At 38.7% G+C, this 26,241-nt stretch overlaps 1 long non-coding RNA gene across 9 annotated transcripts in view; it reads left to right on the top strand.

Moving 5' to 3' along the window:
* LOC131903789 (uncharacterized) overlaps window positions 1–26,241 on the top strand; it is a 99,087-nt gene that overhangs the window by 26,714 nt on the left and 46,132 nt on the right. For all 9 annotated transcript variants that reach the window (XR_009377608.1, XR_009377600.1, XR_009377607.1 and 6 more), the window contains 2 exons: window positions 19,325–19,467; window positions 19,779–19,918. This is a non-coding gene — a long non-coding RNA (uncharacterized LOC131903789). The remainder of the gene's footprint in view (window positions 1–19,324; window positions 19,468–19,778; window positions 19,919–26,241) is intronic.

Below are 26,241 nucleotides of genomic sequence, written 5' to 3'. Positions count from 1 at the left end.
GCTCTGTGCTGTGTCTGCCTTGAATTGATGCTGCCTGGAGAGCATGTTTGAGGCTCTTGCTGTGCTTTCTACTGATGCTTAAAGACCTATTTGCCCATTAGTGGCAGACACAGAACAGGCAGGTGTAAGGATAGAGATACACTATGGATAAATCTCTTGTTTGGATACCACATGAACTGCTAAAATTGTTTTCAAAGTCCTATGGAGAAAGGAAATATCCTTTAAAAAGGACTAAAATTGAATACCTCCTGTTTTCAGCTAATGGGGTAATGGGGAGTGGTTATAGCAAAATTTAAATTAAAATGAAGCAACCACCCACTCACTCATTCAAATGATATATATTGAGTTGTAATGATGACTCAGTATTATCTAAGTGAATTTCATTGAATACTTCTCTGAACATCTTAAAATTTGGTTAAAATAGTTCCTTTTGTACTTGGATTTCGTGATGACTTTTTTGGTCATGCTTCCTCTTCATGGACCATTGCTGTGTGTTTTGCACAATTCCACTCTTTCTTTAAATGTGTCTTAAGTACTTTTCTTTGTAGACACTTTATTCTATCTAATCTGTGAGTTAAGGGTGAGGCCAGGTATGGTTTCAGCACAAGCCACATCTGCTTGAAAGTCTAGGCATGTCTTATCTATATTGAAAATCTCAAGATTCAGGCTTGATGGAACCTGGTTTGGAGGAAATATTGAGGACCTTTCTGTGAGAGAAATCTTGATGTTTCTTCATGTAAGCTCTAGGAAGACTCCCAAGGGAAAACCTTGTACTCTGGATGCCATTTTAATTTGCCTTCACGCCTACCTTATATATGTTTGAAGGGTAGATCTTAGAGAGCAGAGTTGCCATACATAAATTTTTGCAAACTTTGGGGTAAAATGCTTGCATTTTGTACATCCCATATTCTGAGGGACTTACCAGAAAGACATAGAGATAACCTTAATTTTCAGTCTCACCACTTTTAAAATCTTTGGCACACTGAACCCTCTGCTTCATGGGATGTGAAGCTTGGTGGAGCAGAGAGATGTTGAAAAGCCACAAGATATGGAAATAAAAGTTATGGTGGCTTCTATGTGGTTAGGACATACAGCAGGATTTCCCCATGATATTTATACACCACAGTGAAAAGGCTACTGTTTGAACCAGAGACTAGTTATTCAACCTTTACTTCTATAATGAATATTATTTTGAAGAAGCGATTGTCAAAGTTTCTAATTGGGGGACCTCTGTTGACTGGCTGACTGTCTCAAAAAGTTATTACTTATTGATAATAATCTGTGATATCTCCTGGCAACCAATATGTATAGCTTAATATATCAACAACACAAATCTAAACTTGTGCAAATCAACAACTAGAAATTGTTCAGACCCGGAACTCCCACTTCACTCCATTGTTAACACTTTAAAAATCCAATCTTCCCCAATGTTTGTTTTCTGAAACAGTCTTACTATGTAGTCTTGACTGGTCTTGAATGCACTAGTAGACCAGTCTTGCTAAATATTCACAGAGATCCTTCTGATTTTGATCCCTGACCTTGAATGCTGGGATTAAACACATGCACGACCATACTTGACTCTTTTTTCACTTTTGATGGAATAATCTTGCTTGGTTTCTATCTGAACCTGGGTCTGTCAGATTGCAAGTATATTCTGCATCCATATAAAAGCCTTTTTTGACCCTAGAGCCAGGGCCAGGGTTTGGTTAGGTATCATGGAAGCATAGAGCACCATAATGCCATATCCAGGATCAATGACCTTCAGGAGTGGACGTGTTTAGGAATAGGCTTTCACCCAGGGAAGTCCAGAAGTTACTTGGAGGAGAAATCTAGAAGATGGCTGGAGTGCCACTGTTTTTTTTTTGTTTGTTTGTTTTTGTTTTTTTGAAAGTCCAAGCTGACGTGATCTAGAAGAAACATATAGGGAGGGAGTGATGGAGTCAAGGCTGGTAGGACAGGAGGGAAAGATTCCGGACAACTTAGATACAAGTCCAAAGCATCTTGAAATTATCATGAAGATAATATTGGGATCTGGAGACTGGCAGATTCTTTTTTTCCCCTTTGAGACAGGGTTTCTCTGTGCAGCTTTTGGAGCCTGTCTTGGAACTCACTCTGTAGACCAGGCTGGGCTTGAACTCACAGAGATCCACCTGTATCTGCCTCCCGAGTGCTGGGATTAAAGGCGTGCATTACCACTGCCCGGCTGGCAGATTCTTGATTGAAGAGGGTAAGCTTTACATAAGGAGACTGGTAATTGATGGAATATTTCTTATATTTCTAGGTTTGCTTCTCGCCACAGCTTATTATTAGCCCAGAATCAGTGCCTGTCTCTCCATCATGCATTGACTGTCTGGGAATCATTAGAACTTAGCCTTTAGCTTGAGATCTCTATAATAACTCTTTTCTGGTTACCAAAGGGATTTGTAGATGTATCCTCATTTTATGAGTCTTCTTGATAATCAAGTTCTGTTCCAAGAACCACTTCTGGATGTGTTAGAGGCTTCCAGAAGATGTATCCATTCCTGGACAGTAGTTAAAAAGGAAATGATGAATGAAAGGTAATCTCCACAGCTGGATTCCTTACTTCGTGTTTCTCCCACATGTTTGTTCCATTTCACCCCAAAATTATTTTAGGGACACTTGCTTACTTGAAACTGCTTTTTGCTTTTAACTGTACACTGACACTGATTAGCTTTCCACTACACACACACACACACACACACACACACACACACACACACACACACACACACACACTTCCTATATTAACCCTCAAATGCCTGGTCCACTCTAATCAGAAACAGTAGTTTATCACAGAACAAGGTAAGGGATTTAAAGGAGTAAGTCATGTACTTTGAAAAATACAAGTACAAATGCTGCTGTTTCTCAGAGGGCTGAGAATCACAAAGTTTATAAGATGGAGGTCAACTAGCCATTGTACTGTATTACACATACTTTCAAGATCCAGCTATACTAGCCTTCAGAAAAGCCTTGTGTTCATGCAATTGCTTTCTACTCTCACACATAGAAATTCTACACATACAGCAATAGAAGATACTTTAATTAGAATCAAACACAGGAACAAACTATAAAGGGGAATTACTGTAACAAATTGGTAATTGTTATTATATTGTTATGCATTTAAAACACCATTAAGACCATCAAAGGATGCTTTCTCATGGTGCATGAAGATGAAGGATGGGCTGATGAACACAACACAGGGTAGGGGGACAGACTGTCTTGGGTTATTATAGTGATATAATGAGGAACTTCCTGGTAACTGGTAACTATGTTGTAGTTCTTAGCCATTGACATGTTTTCATGAGTGACAACCATTTTAAGATATTAAATTAAAATAGAGACATAATATAAAATTATTTTCAAAATAATTGAATTCCTTAGCATTTTTGGTATCTAATCTCAGGTTCATCATTAATCTGGAAATGACTGGAGCTAGAATATTCCAGATAAATGTTTTTCTTTTTAATATGTATGTACTTTGTACCAGAAACACTTAAATATTTTTTCTTTTTATATCAGAAAACATTGAAGAGAGACTTAAAGTAGACTTTAAAGTTGATTCAATAAAACTATAAAATGTTTTTATTCTCCATATTAGGGCTATGCTAAATGGTAAATTAAATAGTGACATCTGTGAACATCTGTCAGCTGACTTGTAGGTTCAGCGTTTAGTGATCCTTTCTCTAGCCAGGCTCACATTTGTAAGGGAGTACTCAGACCTTCTGCAGAGCTTCAAATCCCTCCTCTACCCATGGCCTTATTCCCTCTGAATACAGCATGTTTTGGGCAAGCCATAATCAATCCTATAGAAAATCTACCTCTGTCTCATTTTCATTCACACAAAAAATGGTTAAAATAGGATAATGCCACTCTCTTTTTACCCCAAATGGTGACTGCCACCTATTAAAATGCTAATTAAAAATATAAAGAAACCAAATAGAGGAGCCAAAGACAGCCAGGAAACAAGAGGACTGAAGTCTACTGAATGATTAATCATTCGATTAACCAGGTAAGGCTGCAGCACATTACTAATTAGCTCACTTACAAAGCCTCCACTGAGCAGCTCTTCTCTGATTAAAGAGGTGCCCAGCCATTCAAACCCTGATGCTTGAGTTTCTTTCATAGAACAAAATTTGACTTCCATGCACAGCTCATCTCTTTAATCCAGCTGTGATTTCTCAGAACTCTGACTCTCGGACCTAGGCACATAAATCAAAGAGCAGAAACCTGTCCTCATGAATGTTCTGAGTATGCAGTCTGTATCTGAGGACTCTTTATTCTCATTGAGAAAGAAGGTTGCCTCTGTTCTGGGCTTGAATCAACTACCCGTTGATGGTCAAAGCTGCAGCTTGCAATGACCCGTTGGGTTGTTTGGAGGCATCAGTAGAAGACTCTGACTTCATGAGAGTATAAATCATCTTTCAATCCATTGTCCTCCTGTGGTAGGAACTTAAAATACAAGGATTCCTGCCATCAGTAGCAAAGATCCTCTCAATTTTATTTTGAAGTTTCCCCTTAAATTATACTTTGGGCTGTATCTTCTCAGTTAAGTCCTTAGTCACTTGATGCTCTGCCCCCACAATGGAAATAGCCTTCTTTTCAGTGGTGGGAATTGAGATTCTTGATTGCCTATGCAATGAAAGAGATACACTAGCTCTTCCCCCTGTAAGTCTTCCTCTGGCCATCAGAGTGTAATCTTTCATCCATAAAAGAGAAGAAAAATTGATAAAATTTTGTCTCCAAACCCTCACCCCAGTCCTTTGTGGATATCATTTCAATTGTAGTATCAAGAGAGTTATGATTCTTCAGTTATGCAGTGCACCAGTGAGTTCAGTAGCCCTTGTGACTTCCTCTGTTTCTGTTGCAAGAGTTGAGAAGCTTATAGAAAAGTTGGTTGAGTCATGTGAAATACAGAGTTATGGTCAAAATTAAGTTCTCAAACTATGGCACTCCAGATTAATTATATTATGACTGGATAATGTCTTTCTAGCATGGATATTATATATTGAAGGGGTATGACAAGCCAGGGATCATTTAGCTATGACCAATAATGAGAGGGATGTGGTTAAGGAATTGAAAAGCAACTATGCTAGGTATGACATACAGGAACATGGGACCTGACTTTAAAGACATGAAAGGTGATATAAAATGCAGTTTTGTTCACCAGCTCATAGCACAATGTATGGTAAAGAGCTAGGGTGTCATGAGTGGTCATTGTTTTCTGTGTCTGTCAGCACGCTAGACATTCACATGCCTTTTTGAAATTTGCAATTATTCTCAGTTTATAGTGGAGGAAACCTGGAACAATTACAATACTTGACTAAAGGCATATGATCGATGTCAAAGTCAGTGTAGCATAAAAGATAAGCCTGTGTCCAGAGCCCAGGTCATCTCTATGCTGTCCTGTCTCTTGAGACACCTCTCTTGGTGGCAATGAGGGTAATACCCACAGGTATTCTGGCCTAAGGTATGGATAAGCATAGCTTCTCAGTGTATATTTTCCTTTATATATGAGCTGATGGGATTGGGTAAAATGAAGTGATATTCTTAGAGTGTTCCAAGGGGTAGAAATGAAGCCTAAGTCTGTCTCTTGCTGGAAACCCAACCTCTAATAGTATCCATGATACTCTTTTCATACGTGTCCCCTTTGCTTGGAAATGTTCTTCTAATCTTATGAAGATCATAAACAGTCTCTAATTTATAAAAAAGTCACCAGTTATCATGAGCATCTTTATGATCAATTTAAAACTCTGCAAAAATATTTTTTAAAAGTCACTTGATTCTTAGAGCTAGAAATTAATTACTACATAAGAATTTCTAGACTTTTAGGAATAAAGTTAAATTTTGTGTTTTTTATCTGATAAGTGAGATGGCTTTGCCTGTGTTTCAGACCCTGTTTAAATGGGACACATTTTTTAGAGGAGCAGATGATTGAACTACATGTTACTGTCTGAGGAACAGACTGTGATAGAGGCTGGCCTTAACTACAGTAGGTAGCCTAGGCCAACCATCAAACTGACAATCTTTTTGTCTCTTTCTTCCAAGGCAGGTGTGAACCATACAAACTGGAAACATTGTACACTTTTAATATAAAATTATAGCTTTTAAAATTTATATATATATATCTCATATCACATAAAATATAAGCCATAAAAATGTAATTAGCCTTTTTATAATTGCATGATAGTAATGTTCAATTCTACCAATATCTGTGTGTAGTCTGAAGATTTCCTGTGTCTCAGCCTGCCAGCAGTCGGGACAAATCTCTCCCATTTGCATCCCCCAAGTAAACACACAGAGGCTTATATTAATTATAACTGATTGGCCATTTGTTCAGGCTTATTATTGACTAGCTCTTACACTTAAATTCAGTCCATTTTTGTTAATCTGTATGTCCCTGGCTTTACCTATGTGTTATTACATGCTGCTCCCTGGACGGCGGGGTGGCATCTCACTCAGCTTTCCTCTTCCCAGAATTCTCTTTGTCTGCTTATTCTGTCTATACTTCCTGCTGGCTACTGGCCAATCAGTGTTTTATTAAACCAGTATACAAAAGCATTATTCCACAGCATCTGTGAATGCTAGGTTCTGCCACACTTACCATGTGAGTGTATTTTTAGAACTTGGATTACTGTCAGCTTTTAAGACACAAATAGCATCTCAGTGTGTTTTTTTCATCATGACTTAAGTTCTACTATTTCTTGTCCTAAAGACATACTTGTATTTTCCCTTAAACTATGTACCTGTAATTTCCCACTGAGTTAGTGATATTTTCTCTCATTGACCACAGAGTACACTTAATGTATTCAGAAAAAAACCTCTATAAAGTGATATGTATTGAAAATTTGGTTCCAGTTTTTGTCAGTGATTATTTTTAACCATTTGTAAATGTTTTGTTTGCATAGGATACATGATTGATTTAATTAAAGTTTCAGAGCTTTGCATAATTCTTTGAAAATCTTCCCATTTATCTAGTTTGTTGAAATAATATATATTCCACTGTTCCTTTAGTTTTGCATTATTAAAATATTTGACATTTCTAGAATTATTGTAGCCTTTTTGGGTTTAATATATGGAAGGCTTTTACATAGAAGTATTATATTAATATGCAGACTGGGATACTCATTAGTGGGCTAGACTGCAATTCATTATATTGATGAGAGGGAAGTGGCCACATTTGCTTCAACATGAAGAACAGAACAACATAGCTAGAGAAGAAAATGAAACATTGAGGAGGATCTTTGACTAAGATTTCAAAGTACATTCTTGCTGTAATTTTCTCTTCTCTGGAATACGTACACACAAACGCACAAACACACACAGGTGCATGCATGCGTGCATTACCCCCCCCCCCACACACAGAGAGAGAGAGAGAGAGAGAGAGAGAGAGAGAGAGAGAGAGAGAGAGAGAGAGAGAGAGAGAGAAAGGAGAGAGAACGCTGAATGACTTTTCCTGGCATGCACAGTACCATTAGCCAGGTGGAATTCTTTGAAAGTGGGTGTAAGAGGTGGATTGTAGGGGGATCTTCCTTTACCTACTCCCAGTCTTTAGAATCATAGTAGGAATAACAGATATTTGAGCTCTGATATTTTATGACTTAGAATTTTATTTCAACTTAATTTATGAATCTAAAAATTGATTTATTGAAAATATATGAGTAAGCCACATTTCACAATGTTCAAGATTCAAAACACAGCACTCATTTAAATGTGCTAAAATAGAAACTCTCAGCAACAAATGGTACAGCCACCAAGGAAGACAGTGAGTCAGCTTTCTGTAAAATAAAATACCTTCTTAGTTCCTGATCCATCACTGTACTTACTGATACTCAAATGAGTTGAAAATTATTAAGCTCCCACAAAAGCCTGCACACATGTTTGTATCAGCTTTATTCACAATTGCCCAAACTTGCAGCAGCTAACACACTATTGACAAAGTGAATGCAAGCATATACTGTGGTAAGGACACAGTAGTGGCACACATAGCTTGGCAGTAACCACCAGTTCTCTAGTTGGACTTAAGACCTATTCAATAAGAAGGAAACAGTGACAGGTACCAGAAACCTAGTCAGCTACCCAGAGTTAGTGAATCCATGGATCTTGGAGGAGAACCTACAACCACCACTTTACTAGCATAATCCCTACCCACACTATAAATAGTTGTCTTTATGCCCACAGGTAAGTACAGTCCTCACCTCTCATCAAGAGAATTTCTCAGATGGAACCAGTTTTAGAAAACCACAACCAATCAAAATGCAGAATTGTGGAGCACAGTCCTAATAGATATATCTATAAGAAAACTTCTTCACCTAAGGTTCAGGGATCATTGTAGAAGAGGGAGCAGAATGATCATCAGAGCCAGAAGACTAGAGAGTTGGCTATGAGACTGTGTCTCCTAGTAATGTCAGAAGCCCATAAAGTTTCACCAACTAAACTTGACTGCCTAAACATGAGCTGAATGAGGATGACAACAATTGACTTTTTAATGTGGAAGGGGGAAAGCCCATGAGGCCTCAACCCTACAGAGAACTACAGGCAACTTAAGGAATAATAAGAGCTGGAGAATTAGTCTTCTCCAAAGAAAAGTATAATTAGTTATCAAATAGCAAATATTTGGCCCTGAAAACATCCATACAAATAACATTATACAGACTGAGCAGGTTATACTTGTGTATTTATTATTATTATTATTATTATTATTATTATTATTATTATTATTAAAGGTTTTTTTGCTGGATGGTTAACATGGCATTTACAAAAATAATCTTATAGTAGATTATTTTAAGTTGATAAAAGCTTAAATTTGAGTGCAAAAACAGTAAAACCTCTCTACCTTTTAACTCCTTTCCTCATTTCGAAATCTGTATTTCACAATTCCTTCCTTTCCTCTCTCCCTCGTCCATTTTACTGTCACTCTCCTCTCTTCTCCTTCCCCATCTTTCTTTTCCCATTTCCATTAGCTCTCCCCTCTTCTCCCCCTCCCCTTCTGCTCTTTCTCTCTATATAACCCAAACTGGCCTCTCACCTGTCAAGTCCTGCAGTTATGCAGGAGTGTCACAATGCCTGAACGATTTTACATCTCACATTTTATATTATATAACCCTGAACAAGTCATTATTATTATTATTATTATTTTCACCAGTTCTGTTTTCTGACCTTCATGCTAAAGACACAAGTAATTTGCGCATGATCATGATAACATTAGAATATTCTGAATTTTTTGGCATACTCTTGCCAAGAAGTTTTCTAGCGTTAAATACTTCATTGAACTCTTTTGCATTCTTTCCTTTAGGTTTGAAAACTTCATCAGCATTTCGTGTAGGGTATACTATTTCAGCTTTGCTTTTCTGGGAGGCTACACCTTTTCTTCATTTCTGAGGGGAGCGCTGTTGGGTGCAGTCGTGGTAGTTGGTGGTTTTTCCCTTTAGACCTTTGCGTTAATTCCCTCTCTGCTGTCCCATGGGCTTCTACCGCCTGGTATCTTGACACTCCTGTCTGCTTACTCTGTCTCTTCCCTCTAGCTGCTTTGTCTTGATATTTGATAGTTTGACTATAACATCCTGTGAACTATTTTATTTGTATCTGATTGAAAACATCTGGATACACACACACACACACACACACACACACAGACAAACAGACAGACAGATAGATAGATAGGTAGATAGATAGATAGATAGATAGATATGGATAGTTGTGTCTTTCTCCAAACTTGTGAAGTTTTCTGGCTATTACTTTTTTTTTTTCAATAAATTTTTTACTTCTTTCTCTTTAAATTTCAATGACCTGAACTTTTGCTTTCATGATTTTTGTGCCATATTTTTCTTCATTTAACTCTGGTTTGTCCCTCTGAAGTAGTTTGTCTTTGAATTCACAGATTTCTTTTTTTACTCATTTGATTGACCCTGCCATTGATGCTGTTCCATGTTTCATTTTACACATTGTATTTTTCATCTGATTGATTTCTGTTCAATTGATTAAATTACTTGAATCTCTCCATTAAACTTGCTGCTATGTTTTGGAATTATTTGTCTGTTTTTAAATTGCTGGCCTCTCTAAAATGGCTGTTTGTCAGTTTTTTAAATATTCTCTTTCAATGTCATATATGTGTACTATATTTATAATATACCCCACTTCCTCTCTCCATCTCCTCTAGTGTTCCAACTTCCCACTTCCTCTCAAATTCATGGCCTCTTTTTCTTTAATTATTGTTACACACACATACATACATACACACATACATATGTGTGTATGTATATAGGTGACTAAATACAACATACTGAATCCAACTAGTGTTGTTCATATGTATATGTTTTTAGGGCTGGCCACTGGTACTGGATGACCAGTCTGGGGGCTTGTCTCTAGAGAAGACTGGTTCTCCTTTCCTCAGCAATCATTGTTTGCTGTCAGCTCTTCATTTAGGGGTGGAGTCTTGTGAAATGTTCCCGTGAACATTGTCATGTCAACTGTTTCTAACTCCTTATCAAAGTTTGGATATTTCCATTTCTTTCAGGACACTTACTGCAACATCATCTTTCTCTAAATTCTTTCCATCCATTTGTAATGTCTGGCCATTGAAGAAGGAAGCTTTTGCTATAACTCTTTCTGTTTTCATTTATCTTAAGTGGTCCTACAACAGCATGCCCAGCCTGAAATTCTAAGCAAGTGTTTTGATGTGGAACTTAGGTTTATGATTGCTTCGGTTTTTGCAATTCCAGAGTGCCCTTTAAAGCTAGTGCAACCATGGTAGGTACTATCCTGGGCTAGAATCCATTAACTGTTAAGTCTCTTGAAAAACTAGGCTGAAATCTAAGCTGCTAACTCAGAGTTTTCCTAACACCATGAGTTATTCTTTTCCCAACTCCTCTTTACTCAGCAGTGTGCTGTAGGTCAGAACTTGATTCCATCTCCTAGTGGCTGTAGCTTCTGGTGGCATAATGGGGCAGGTCCAGAGACTCAGCCTGTGGGTACTTTTCTTTAGGCAGAGACCATGGAGATTTGGCTTGTGTTGGGTTTCTATTGGTGCACTGACGTGGGGGGGGGGGTTCTAAGGCAGTGTTCAAAGTTCACTTTCCTCTTTTTCCCTCAGAGGACAGAATATCTCCCTGTGCTTTACTGCCATTCCACTTCACAAGTTTGTCTAGTGGTTTGGTGATATTGGAAATGTTAAAAATGTCTTCTATATCTTCTTCAGTACATCGTTTCTTATTATGCAATCCCTAGACACTGTGGTCTCTCACCTGATTTTCTTCATTTGAGTGAAGCTATTTTCATTGTGAATAGTTGTTCAGATTGATATTTCTGTTGACAATTACTAAAGAGTTCCTTTGCATCAACTCTGCTTCCCCAGGGGTTGAGGTTAAATGGTAAATAAGACATGGTTACTTCCTCTTCTCCTGGGAATTGTGATCACTAGCTCAGGGTTTAAGTAATGTCTAATCAGAGGCCTACATTTTTTAGAGGGGATTGTGAGTGTAAAAAGGGCTTTGGTGGAGTCAGTGTATTCAAATTCTCATTTCAGGCTTAGAAGAATGATTTTGGGCATATTCTGAGACATATTTGTTTAAGTGCTAGAAAAATGTAAGCAATTTCCTAGATAATATTGTAAGAGGGAAGTAATACATATAAAGGATTTGTGGGGACCCTTGGCACAAAGCTCATAGCTGGTGCTAACCAGATAATGGGTATTTTTTTGTTGCTTATGTGCCATTTCATTTGGGAAAACAAAAGGGCAGCCTAGCTCAGAAAAGTGCCAGATGATGCTTTCTAAATATGTAATGTACATAACTCCACTGGGGCCTTGCCTAATGTTGGCAGTTTTTCCCAAATCTCTCCAGACCATACAAGCTCTTTATAGACTACTAGAACAGCATGAAGATTCATCCCCTTCTTCTATCCATATTTCCATCATTCTCCTGATGTTCATCTTTCTTCTTTTTGTCCCAAATCTTATGTTCATAAGAGATTTCCTGGGGCAGAGATGGGTGGGGGTGGAATACCAAACAATCCAATTAAAAAATGGTCTACAGAGCTAAACAGAGAATTCTCAACAAAATAATCTCAAATGGCTGAAAGACATTTAAAGAATTGCTCAACATCCCTAATCATCAGGGAAGTGCAAATCGAAATGACTCTGAGATACCATCTTACACCTGTCAGAATGGCTAAGATAAAAAACACTGATGACAGCTTATATTGGAGAGGATACAGAGCAAGGGGAATACTCCTCCACTGTTGGTGGGAGTGCAAATTTGTACAGCCACTTTGGAAATCGGATTTTTCAGAAATGGCTGTTTCTCATAAAATTGGGAACCAATCTCCAAACCCAGTTATACCACCCTTGGACATATACCCAAGGAATGCTCAAGCATACCACAAGGACATTTGCTCAACTATGTTCATAGCGGCATTATTCATAATAACCAGAACCTGGAAACAACTTAGATGCCTCTCAACCGAAGAATGGATAAAGAAAATCATATACATAATGGAATACTACTCAGCAGTAAAAAACAATGATATTATGAAATTTGCAGGCAAATGGATGGAACTAGAAAATATCATCTTAAATGAGGTAACCCAGACTCAGAAGGAAAAACATGCTATGTACTCACATATAAGTGGATACTAGATATAAAGCAAAGGATAACTAGACTATAACCCATAGCTCCAGAGAAGCTAGGTAGCAAGGAGGACCTGAGAGGGATACATGGGTCACCCTGGGAAGCAGAAATAGATCAGATATTCATGAGTAAACTGATGGTAATGGTGGCAATAGAGGGTAGGGCATGGGGAATGAGAATATAAGGGAACAGGATGGTCAAGCTAGAACAGAGATGGAGTGGGAGAGCAATGAAAGAGATACCATGATTGAGGGAGACATCATGGGGATAGGGAGAAATCTGGTGCTAGGGAAGTTTCTAGGAATCCACAAGGATAACCCCATCTTAGACTACTAGTAATAGTGGAGAGGGTGCCTGAACTGGCTTACCCCAGTAATCAGATTGGTGAATACCCTAACTGTCATCATAGAGCCTTTCTCTAGTAACTGATGGAAGTAGATGCAAAGATTCATGGCCAAGCACCAGGCCAAGCTCCAGGAGTCCAGTTGAAGAGAACAAAGAGGGATTCTATGAGCAAGGGGCATCAAGATCATGATGGAGAAACCTACAGAGACAACCAAACCAAACTATGGGAACTCATGAAATTTAGATCAACACCTGTGGAGCCTCCATGGGACTGGACTAGGCCCTCTGCATAAGCGAGATAGTTGATCTGCTTAAGGGCCCCCTGGCAGTAGGATCAGGATCCATCCCTGGTGCATGAGCTGGCTTTTTGGAGCCCACTGTCTATGGTGGGACACCTTGCACAGTCTTGATGCAAGGGGAGGGCTTGGACCTGCCTCAACTGAGTGTACTAGGCTCTGCTGACTCTCCATGTTCCTTGTTCCAGGAGGGAATGGGGAGTGTATGGGTGGGAGGGGAAGGCGCGAGGTGGGGTGGGAGGAAAGAAGAGAGGGGAAATCTGTGGTTGGTATGTGAAATGAGTAAAAATTCTCTTAATTAAAAAAAGAGAGAGATTTCCTATGTGAAATGCTATTTTGAAATTTTTTTCTTTGAAAATTTCATACATGCACATGATGCATTTTGGTTATGTGCTCCTATCATTATCTATATTCACCTTGCTCTCTTGCTGAAACTCTTCTTTCCAACAAGTTCTTTCAAACTTTCATGCCATTTTTTGTGACCCATTGACTTTAAGTAGGGCTACTTGCATAAACACGAGTGTGAGAGTGTCAATGTAAACCAACCAGTGGGTACACCACTGTGGATAATGATTAATCATCTCCCATAGCCATTATTTGACGATGTGCCCTACCAATAGCCATTAATTACCAATGCACCTTAGGAAGAGGTGGTATCTCCCAAGCTCCACTCTCAACCATAATTTTTGTCAGTTTCCTGAGGCCCAGCTGGCTTATACAAAGGCATGGTGATAGAGAGTCATCTTGTGGCTCTTATGTACAGCTCTGCTTCTGGAGCAGACACTAGAGACCATGCCTGAATACTTTCTTTAGTATTGACACAGAAATGACACAGAATTACTTTGTCAGAACGGGAAATGAACGTCATTCTCAAATACTTACTTAGATTGAATTCAATGATCTCTTGTTCGTTGCTGTATGCTTTATATTTATCCCTGTAGTAGTAATATTGAGTAGTGATTAGATCCAGTGGGTCTGGAAGATGACTGCTTATCTTAGAGCCCAGTGCCGCCTTGAAGAGGTTCAGGATCTGCTAGCTAGCTTTGCCACTCTGTACACTCATTTTCTGGTCTATAAAGTAGTTTTAATAATGACACTTGCTTTGCATGGCTGATGTGTGAAGTACTTGTGCTGGGTACTATTGTTCAAAGGTGGATCTACTTCATTATCAGTATGTGCTCTTAATTGTTAAACTTATCTTTCCAGCCCAGCCCATACTCTGTTTCTTTAAGTTCAACTTCATCTATATTTCAGAAGAATTATCATACAATATTTATCTTTCTGTGTCTGACTTATGTCTCTTAACATACTGTTCTCAGAGTTCATTTACTTAGTCACACCTGACAATACTTTCTTTTTAAAAGTCAAATACTATTTCTTTACATATAAGTTTCTTTATTCATGTATCCATCAAAGGACACTTAGGCTTTTTCTAATTTTTGGTGACTATGAATCCAACCTCATCCAACCTCAATGAATATGGGGAATATAGATGTTTCTTGAAGACACTAGTTTCATTTCCTTTGGATGTAAACCTGGGAATAGTTTTGTTAGCTTGAATGTTAGCTCCCTTGTTAGTATTTTTGGCACTTCCATATTGTTTACCATAATGGCTACGTCATTTTATATTCCCACTGAAAGTATTCAAGAGGTGCCTTCTCTCTATGTCTTTACAAACACATATTTGTAATATCTATCCTAATAGGTGTAATAGGAGTTTCTACATACCTTTGACTTGAACTTCCTGATAGTTTTACTGGCATTGAGCATACTTTAATTTTCCATATGAATTTCATCTTTAGAACCATGTCTGCTAATGTCTTTGAAAATTTTAAAATTGGGTTGTTTGTGTTGAGCTGTATCTTTATCAGGTATATGGCTTACAGATATTTTCTCCTGTTCTGTAGGTTATATTTTCCTTTTGTTGATTTACTTGATATACAAACACAGGTTAGTTTTATATAGTCCCACATATTTAGTACAAATGTAAGAAAAATCCTGAAATTTATAGGAAATCTGAAAAGACCCTAAACAACAAGTTTAACCCAGAAATAAACACACACAACCACCACACTTCCTGATTTCTGAATATATTATGAAGCTACAGAAATAAAAATAGTATAGTACTGACTAAAAGCAGTTGACAATCAATGCTTCAAAAAGCAGCTACACATATACAGTTGACTAATCTTTACATTAGAACCAAGAGTGTACTGTAGTGGGTAGTCATTCCAGCTTTGGTCTGGAAGTTCCAACCCCAATAGTGTACAGTGAGAAAGAATCATTTCTTGACTAGATGGTACTAGGAAAACTGGATAGTCAAATGCTAAAGAATGAAATTGAAACTTTTTCATGTATAAGAAGCTCAAAATATATTTAAAAACTTATATATAAAACCCGGGATTGTAAAAGTCTAGGAGAAGATATAGAGAATAAACTCTTAGATAATGGTCGGTATTATTTTTATTTTTATTTGACAAGAAAAGCACAGGCAACCAGCACATCCTGGTGGGAGAAACCCATATTAATACTAGCTTTGTGCATGACTAGAATGGAGCAGTATACTTGCAATAAAACATGCTTAACATTTTTTCTTAAAATAAGCTTATGTATAGCATACTGCCTTGTGATTCACAGTATTCAGGTGTGGAGACTGAGGCAGTGTGGTGTGAATAGGCAGAAAAATGTAGTCTAGAGACCATCTAGGGTATTCTCTAAACAGGCCTTATGGGTATCACTTGCACAGTACAGTGGCTCTGAGAAAGGCCTTCTTAACAACTGTGAGAACTAGCTATTTTTACATGAATAATTGTACCTGTATTGATGTCAATGACCAGAATAACTAGGTTTTTTAAAAATTAGGGCTGATCTGTTTTCTTTCCCCCTCTCTCTCTCCTTCTCTGCCTTCCTTTCTTCCCTCCTTCTTTTTAAAACATGAAGAAAGACATAACATGAACAGGTCCGAATGATGATGTATAAAATGTTTGTTTTCTTCTTGTAATCATCTAATCTTTCAGATGGAACTCAGGGAAAATGCTCAACAGTGGGATGTAAGAGGCTAGCCACACTGTTCTCAAGGTCCTTCTCTATGTCTGACCTCTGTACCCTCTTCATGAAGTAGTTGGATAAGACTTGTCCTTATGACTTTAGAAAAACAAGGTTGGAAGCTTTGCAAGGCTAGATGGTCAGCTTACTAGCCATCTGATTTGGGGGAAATCATTTAACCTTTTTGTACTTTTGCTTTTGACCTCAAGGGCTGCAGTGAAGTTCAAGTACAGTATTGAATGCTAAAGTGCTTTGGGAACTACAGGAAGTATTTGAATGCATAGCTCTGTTCTAAAGTGTATTTGTATAGGATAAAATGGTGTTATTTGTTGCCCATGTTTCTACTCTTGTCTGCAGGAAAAGCAATACCCTGTCGTGTGTCATCTGCTCTTCTGAAATCCCACTGTGTTGAGTAGAGGAACATTTTATTTTTCAATTTACTTTAAAAATTTTAAAATATCATATGTGAATACTGTTTTTACATAATTTTTTTCTCTCTCTTCCCCTCTAACTCTTCCCATGCTCTCCCCACTCTCTCTCAAATTACTGGCCTCTTCTTCAATTATCTTTATAATATAACATATTCATATACATATATACATATATATCCATTTATTATCTGCTGTGTTTAAGGCTGAGCACTTAGGATTGAATTACTTATCAAGGGTCTTGTTTCTGAAGAAGACTGACTCTCCCTCTCTCAGTAGTCTGTAGCTCCTTATCCCTCGATGGAGGAGCATTTTCTAATGGTCTATGTCTATAGCCTTAGTGGGAAGAATTTTGGCTTTCTTGAGACAAATGCTTCCATCTTTACTTGCTGCTTTGCGTTCTTGGCTGTTAGATAGCCATAACTTCCTATTAGGGTCTGGACCTGAGGATGGATGGTTGTCTCTTTCATTGTCTTGATGGGTCTGTCCATATTATACATTGGGCCATATTGTAAGCAGTCAGAAAAAGTGATGAAGTATTAACCTTCTAGCTTCAGCCATGGGCTTTATTTCTATTTATTAAAGTAACCATAACTTTGACAATTAGTTACTTGGTGATTTTTTTCCTTTTATGAACAGCTTGGTTGGTAAGGATTTCTCAAGATGAGAGGAGGTGAATTTTAAAACTTAAGAAACAAATTCTAGCTCAATTCACTACTGTTATCATCCTTGAAGTTTCGTGAGAAGCTGCATGCTGTGAATGACAAAGGCTCAGGTTCTCAATTTTGAAAGACCTAGATTGACCTATACCTATAGTGACAGTACCCTGTCACTTGGAAATATGTTTGAACCTTTTTGGCCTGAGTTTCTCCACCGTGAAAAGGGAAGCAGAGTTGCATCTACCAAGAGAGTTATTATGTAGGCTCTGTGGAATTGTGTAGACAAAGCATTTGCTGTTCTGGGTGCTCACAGAAAATGAGCAATAAATACTCTTCAAACCTTTTTACTTAGTTCTCTGCATTAAAAATTAATAATCAATATCCATGCAGTGCATTTTTCCTCAATACAACTTAATCTAATTAAAGGCAGATTCCTTCAAAAGCAGGCCACTAAGTTATATGTAGAACACACAAACACACATAAATCTGCATATGTACATATATGGTCTTGTATCCCAGGCTGGCCTCAAACTCACTGTGCTTCTAAGGATGATCTTGAATTCCTGATTATGGTACTTCCACCTGCTGACTGTTAGAGTTACAATCATGCACCACCATGACCAGCACAAGCTAAATTTTTAATATTATATTTTCTTTCCAAGTGTTGATCATCTCTACATGTTTATTTCCCACTGTTTTTCATTCCATATATTTGTATTACTTCTTGTGGATATATTGTGCTTGTTCATACCTCTGTTACCATGTTAAGACATTTCTCTTGTTTGGGAAACACATCTGTTTTCCTTGCATTCCCCTTCTCCAAATTTCCAGGAAGTCTTCCAGCATTTTCACTTGTATTACATACTGGGTTGTACAGTCTTTAACAGTTTTTGACAACTACAAACTTGTTTGTTTGCTTTATGATTATAGAAAAGCTTAATGCTTCTTTGCTCATGTTTTATAAAACAGTGTAGAGGATGGGAATCAGCCTGGACTTTTGGAGTAGAAAATGGAACTTCTTTTAACAACTCACTAGCAGCAACTAGAGCATAGCCATGCTTCCTTTAGACTATATCAGGTCCAACCTCTCCATGAACTACTATGCTGGGTCTTAAAGATAAACTCACTTCTTTTGTTCTGACTAGTTTGAGAAACACTTGTCAAACCCTAACTCTATAATCCAAGACCTTTAATTATTAAAACATATATTCTTTGTGTATGAACAAACTTCATATAGTCAAATTAATTTTTATGGAATAAGGAATCCTAGCTAGGAGGAAAGATTAAAAACCAAGACCATGAAAGGTAATATCAACACATCCTGTCCAGGTCTTTCTGACTGAGTTGTAATATTTATAGAAATGTGAACATTTACGATTTGGTCGAATGACAAATCCCATGCATATAAAAAGAAGGGAATAGTAACAAGTGTGTCCAAGAACAGTAAGACAATTCATTTGTGTTATGGATATATGTTTGAACAGCCTAAAGGACTTTCCATAAATGAGAAACTATAATGTGCAACAAGACAAATGCTGTATTGCTCATCTTACTTCAAAATCAAGTTTGTGCTTACCTTCTCCAAAGTGCTCTGAAAATGTGGGCTGTTACATTTCATGCTTGTTGACCTGTATGTAGAATCCCAAGGTTCTTTGTAGATTGGAGCTCTAGCATTGCATTTGTAAGTTAGAGCTGTGTCTCCACTTTAACTACTATAAGATCAAAGTCATCTGCAAATCCATAGATTTTCTGTGTAATTGGGAGACAATTTTAGACTCCTAGATGAAATTGGAAAATGGAAATAAGATGGAAACTATCTGGGCTAAAATTTCTTATTGAAAAGTGTCAGAGACTAGACAAAATGTTAGAAATATGATCAAAGATCAGTGTGATTCCTGTCTTCATAGACTCAAAAATTCAAAGCTGAAGAAACATAACAGGAAGATGGATGCCAACTACATCAGATTTTAGTGTTCAGAACATGGAGGACATGGTATCCAGCTAGAGGTGGAAATGGAAAGAGAATCGCAAAGCCAAGTGCAACTTGAAGGTAAAGGGTCCTGGCTAGGACATACACCACCCATAGGAAAGCAAAAGTTGAGGGGTTTTGGGAGTTGTGGGGCTAAGAGAAAGGGGCTCCCTAGATGAGTATCCAGCTAGTGGCATTAGTTAGGACATAAGGAGTCTTGCTAGGAATTAAGAGCATGGTCTTTCTAATACAAGTAACAGGAGTCACTGGGGAGATTTTACTGAAAGGAGACATGACAAAATGTTTTCTTTAGAACAAAAATTCTAACTATAGTGTGGAGAAGGGGTAGAGAGAGACAAGAGGCAGTAACCCCACATGGGAATTTATTACAGTGAAGTTGACGAGAGGTGTTGATGACTCACAGAGAACTGGTACTGCTAGACACAGAGGAAAGCAGGTGGATTCCAGCTGTATTTTGGATGTTTAATATACATGACTCCATGGTTCATTGAATGCAAGAGTTAAGAAAGAGGTAAGATTTTTCAGATTTAAAAAAAATGGGTCATGTGCATATATTTAAGGTAAGAGTAAAGGGGCATATTTTTGAAAACAAAGAATATAAATGGTTTTGACACGTTCTATCCAAACACTGCAGTAATAACACTGAAGTCGAGGGAAGAAAACTTCTTTTGAAGGTAGCAATGAGAAATGCTATAAATGCCACCAAGGAGTCTAGTACAAAAGAGATAGAAGATGCAGAAAAAGAAAGTGAAATTAGCAAGTAGCTCAAAGATAGAGGAGGATGAGGTTTCCATCAATTGTTTCTGGTGCTGAGAAGCAGAGGAAAGAAAAGCAGTAATGACAGGGTCTGAGAAAAACATCATCCCTACCATGGGGTGCTTGCCTTGGGAGGTGTTGTATTGACTGAGATTCCTGAGTTGGAAACTTATACTAGTTTATAGTATTGACTTCTTTTTTTATTTTATAGTTTAATTTAATTTTACATATCAGCCACGGATTCCCCTGTCCAACCTCCCCCCCCCCCGCCCTCTCCCCAGGCCACCCACCATTCCCATCTCCTGCAGGACAAGATTCCCCTGGGGATTCAGCTCAGCCTGGTATATTCAGTCAAGGCAGGTCGAGTCCCCTCCTCCCTTCACCCAGGCTGAGCAAAGTATACCTGCATAGGCCCCAGGTTCCAAACAGCCACCTCATGCACTAAGGACAGGTCCCAGACCCACTGCCTGGGGGCCTCCCAAACAGTTCAAGTTAATCAGCTCTCACATATCCAGAGGGCCTGATCCAGTTGGGGACTCCTCAGCTATTGGTTCATAGTTTATGTGTTTCCACTAGTTTGGCTATTTGTCTCTGTGCTTTTTCCAATCATGGTCTCAACAATTCTCACTCATACAATCCCTCCTTTTTCTCGCCAATTGGACACCAGAAGCTCCACCTGGGGTCTGGCCATGGATCTCTGCATCCGCTTCCATCAGTCATCGGATGAGAGCTTTAGCACAACAGTTAGGGTGTTTGGCTATCGAATCACCAGAGTAGGTCAGTTTGGGCTTTCTCTTGACCATTGCCAGTAGTCTATTGTGGAAGTATCTTTGTGGATTTCTAGGGACCTCTCTAGCACTTTGCTTCTTCCTATTCCCATGGGGTCTTCATTTATCATGGTCATCTAGTTACTCTGAACCTGATAGAAGAGAAAGTAGGCAGTAGTCTTGAATGCATTGGCACAGGAGATCACTTCCTAAATATAATACCAGTAGCACAGACACTGAGAGAAACAATTAATAAATGGGACCTCTTGAAACTGAGATGCTTTTGTAGAGTAAAGGACACAATCAACAAGACAAAGCAACAGCCTACAGAATGGGAAAAGATCTTCACCAACCCCACATCTGACAGAGGGCTGATATCCGAATATATAAAGAACTCAAGAAATTAGACATCAAAAATGCCCAACAGTCCAATTAAGAAATGGGCTATAGAGCTAAACAGAGAATTCTCAACAGAGGAAGCTCAAATGGCTGAAAGACATTTAAGGAATTGCTCAACATCCCTAATCATCAGGGAAATGCAAATCAAAACAACTCTGAGATACCACTTTACACCTGTCAGAATGGCTAAGATCAAAAACACTGAAGACAGCTTATGCTGGAGAGGATGTGGAGCAAAGGGAACACTCCTACACTGTTGGTGGGAATGCAAGCTTGTATAGCTACTTTGGAAATCAATATGGTGCTTTCTTAGAAAATTGGGAATCAATGTCCCCCAATACCCAGCTATACCACTCTTGAGCATATACTCAAGGAATGCTCAATCATATCACAAGGGCACATGCTCAGCTATGTTTCTAGCAGCATTGTTTGTAATAGCCAGAACCTGGAAACAACCTAGATGCCCTTCAACTGAAGAATGGATAAATAAAATATGGTACATATACACAATGGAGTACTACTCAGCAGAGAAAAACAATGACATCATGAGGTTTGCAGGCAAATGGATGGATCTAGAAAAAAATCATCCTTAGTGAGGTAACCCAGACTCAGAAAGACAAACATGGTATGTGCTCACTCATAGGTGGATCTTAGATGTAAAACAAAGGATGACTAGACTGCTACTCACAACTCCAAGGAGACTACCTAGAAAAGAGAACCCTAAGAAAGACACAGGCATCACCCAACGACAGAGAAATGGATGAGATCTACATGAGCAAACTGGACGTGAGGTGGAGTAATGAAGGGCAAGGGTCGAGGGAAGTAGAGCTTAGGGGAGTGGGAGATCCCAGCTAGATCAAGAACAGAGAGGTAGAATTGACTTCTTAAAGGTCCCCTTTTCCAGATGAGAAAACTAAGCTTCTGAGAGGTTTAGTCAATCACTAAGACCACACAGCTAGGATGTGACAGATTTGAAGATGGTCTTGGATGACTCAGAATCCTGTCTAATGGCAACCAGTCACAAAACATTAGGAAGAGTTGGATATAGGGAATAAAAGAAGACCACATTCATCTGTGAAGATTTGATCTTGTGAATTGCTTCATTCTGGTCCCTTGATGACTGTTTTAGAAGTGGGTTCTACCAATGAGAGATTGTTGTGTAGAAATTAGAAGTCTGTGTTTCAGTGACATATACCTGGTAATGGCTGTAGCCCTCTGGCTGACTTCTTCTTCCACAAGGTTTCAGTCTTTATTGAACTCTAGTAGAAACAATAACTCCTTCTAGCTGTTTCTGGCATTTTGGAAACTCACCATCCCCTGTTAATTTCCTTAAATGAACCCACACAGATCTAAGTAGGGGCTTATTAATGTCTCCTTATTTGAACCATTGAAGAATGAATTGTGTATCCCGAAGGACAAGGACAGTAGTCACGGGACAGTTGTGACATACAGGGATTAACTGGCAGCAAGTCTCATATACTCTGTCACTGTAATTAATGATGGTGAGTGTTTTAGTACTCACCCACATTTGGTGGTATTTTACAGTTTGTGAAGTGCTTTCTCTCTAGTTATATCACTTAGTGAAAATAATAATAAGTACCTGGCCCCATTATTTACATTTTAGATAAGCACACTGAGCCTCAGTGAAGTTAATGTGCCAAAGGCCTCCAAGGTGACCGGGATGAGCTCCAAACTCAGACCTCCTGAGGCCAACACCAATATTCTTCCCACTCCTTTTTTTATTCCTATTAGTTAGTGAGGCAACAGGGAGCTTTCCATGCTAGGCTTCTCCAGTGGGCAGAAAGAATGTCTGAATCTTGTCATAAATCCCCTAGGAGTGTACTCTTACTTCCCCCAGTGCTAGATCCACATGCAACAAAATTCCTGGGACCTGCCTCTCTCTGTAGACTGAAGAAGATTAATAAAGCCTTCCAGCTTCACCAACAGTATTGGTGTAGGACAGAACCTCACAAGAGATCTCCAGAGGTTGAAGATAACTGGACCAAGTAAAAATCAACAACAAAATGACACCACCCAAATTCCCAACAATCTCACAACACCAAGAGACCATATTTATGATTTTTATGGCACTTATTCTTTGGGACTGAAACTCTTCTCCAACATATTAGGCATTTCCTGTTGGACTTTGCTTGTTTCTCATGACTGACAGCCATGCAGTTTCAACAGAGCCTGCAAAGGACCCACCCTGTGCCAGATATTTCACATGCATCTTCTCAGCAACATCTACGCAACATAGAAGAGGAAGATGTCTTTGTTCATGGCCATGGTGCTGATGTGTTCTGGGTCCTGTGGGATGTCAGGTTCCTGATTCTACTGCTCCAGGTTAGGAATTGGTTTCTTCAATTATTTATCTTTCTTTCACTTTCCTTACCTCTGCTTTTTGGAAACAGAAGGAGGAATCCTGCTTCCTGAATGAGTGTGTGGGTGTGTGGGAGGGATTTCATCAAAGCTGTTTATAAGACAATAGGCTTGTAAACATTTCTCGCTAACAATAGCCTCTGAGAAACCACACTCTGGTCCAGTACTGCAGGCTGAGCAGAATATCTCAAAGAGTGACTCTGACCATGGCCATTGGTATATCTTGGTCCCTTAAAAAAAAGTATTGTTTATTGCCTTAATGATGAGAATAGCATGCCTGCTCAGGATGTATAACCTCCTTGTTAGCTATTGCGATTGACTAGTCTCCAGTATTCCTATGTTGTAGTAATTACTGAAACCGCAATGGCAACGGAGATGAATAGGTGGTACCCAGTGAAAACACTTCCACATGTCTGCTAGAGATAAGGGCTTCATAACTACCAAAACTTATTATCTTGCCTTGTAACCTTCTTCATACCCACAATTGGCTTAAATGCTATGAAGATACCATAGCTCCCCACGTCCCCAGATCTTCCTGCAGCTCCCACACCAACAGCTCTTCGCTTCACAATGTCTGTATCTGTCTTCATGGAAAGTTCAAAGATCCTTTCTTTTCTAGAAGCTTCCCTGGAACTCCCCCTTCAAGTCTGTGGCTAGAAACAATAATTCCCTTTTCTGTACGTGTTAGAAATGGCTTCTTACTTTGAACATAAGGATTATCACAAAGTGTGTGACATGTGCATTTCTAAACCCTGCTAAACAGTCTTCAAGGGCAGCAACTGTTTTGAGTGGGCACTTGGTAAAATTAATGCCTGCATACAGGATTGAATTTTTGTTCTCTGAGTGGAGGAATTCTACAGTTTGGTCACTCTCTGATCTTTGCAAGTATTCTAAACTGTAGCTACACAATGGCGATTTATATCTCTGCTCTCAGATAGGATGAAGCTTTGGCTGGATGCCTAACAATAGGGTGGACATAAATTAGCAGGAGAGCAATTTACAGTCTGTCATGTCTTATTGCTTAATGAATTTGTCAAAAATCGTATTACTCTGAAAATTATGGCAGGCAGAGTCCATGGGACTTATGTCTTTAAGAGGGAGATTGTTTTACTTCACTTAAGCAAAACTGTCTAGACCCTTTCCTTTTTCTGATGCAGACAGCAAAATCTCTGAGCTTGTCTGTTATTTATCAAATCTCTATAGAGCTTCCTTTGCATTAGGACTACCAGAGATGACTTTGGCCAGTTTGCAAATCCCCAACTCCAGTCTCTACCTGCAGTCAGAGCCAAATAGGATTTAAGAGTCCATCTTAAAGTATACATTCAATGCTAATATGACATCATGAGTTTCTGGCTTATGCTCACACTAGACCTTTACTCACTTTTCAAATAAAGCTGAAGCCTTGTTCTTGCCAAGCACAAGTGCTTTAGCTTTGCATCAACTTCTTCCCAATCTTTCTGTCTTCTGTTTTCTTCTCTTTTCATTTGTTTACCGCTCAAACTCCTCCAAGTCTTTGTTTCCTTCTGCTCTTGAGGCTGAACATCACTGTTACGAGATGATATTTTACAAGGTAAAAAGTCAGACTAGTTTCTTCCTTGGTTATTCCTTCTTTCACATGCAAAGTAAGTGTTAAACCATATAACAAGTGTGAGAAGTAGCATGCCTGGTTTTCATTCAAGCATTCATTCATCCATCCATCCATCTGTCCATTCATCCATCTATCCATCCATCCATCCATACAAACATACATACATACGTACATCCAAAACTCACCCAGTCATTTGTAAACATCATCAGAGTAGTTCTCATGGATCAGGTCCAATGCTTAGCATTTGGGATCCATTGCTGAACTCTACTTTCCACTGTTAAAGACTTTAGACTTTGTTAGGATGGGCAAAATAAATGACAACTAAAAATAAAAATATAAAAATATAAGCAAGGTGACTGAGAAAGACATTTGTCTGAGTAGGAGACAATTTCACAACCGTCTTCACACTCCCTAGGAATTTGTGGCTGGCCACTAGGGCTCTGTTCTTGGGCAGACGGCAGACAGCTGCTTTTGGATTTGAAGGAAACCTGATGATGGGGCTGCTGGTGGGAATGACAGACCAATGGTGGCAGGACATTCACAGCTCTGGCGGCTGTAATCTCTAGCAGTATCTTCTCTTTCAGCTTCTTTCTTCATGCCCCTTTGGGGTTTTCTGTTTGTTCGTTTGTTTTTATTTCAAATCTCCATTTTGTACCTTGTTTCTCTTACTGTTCTTTAGGGGGACTTGTAACTACGGATTAGCTGGTAGCTACTTAAAACACAGTAGGTTTGTTTGTTTGTTTGTTTGTTTGTTTGTATGTTTTCAATTGACTGGAGATCAAACCCAGGGTTGACATATGTGAGATAAGTACACTACCACTGAGCTATTATCCTACACCTCAGTTGGATATTTTTTTAACCCCATGATTTACTTAAAAGAAAATTTCCCAGTAGCTTCCTGAACATATGGAAGAGCTGTGGCTAGTTTGCAAACTGATGGGGGCT

This window comes from Peromyscus eremicus, chromosome 2, assembly GCF_949786415.1.
Source record: "Peromyscus eremicus chromosome 2, PerEre_H2_v1, whole genome shotgun sequence".
NCBI lineage: Eukaryota > Metazoa > Chordata > Mammalia > Rodentia > Cricetidae > Peromyscus > Peromyscus eremicus.
The sequence above is the reverse complement of the archived record's forward strand: the minus strand, read 5'-3'. Positions and strand labels throughout refer to the sequence as shown.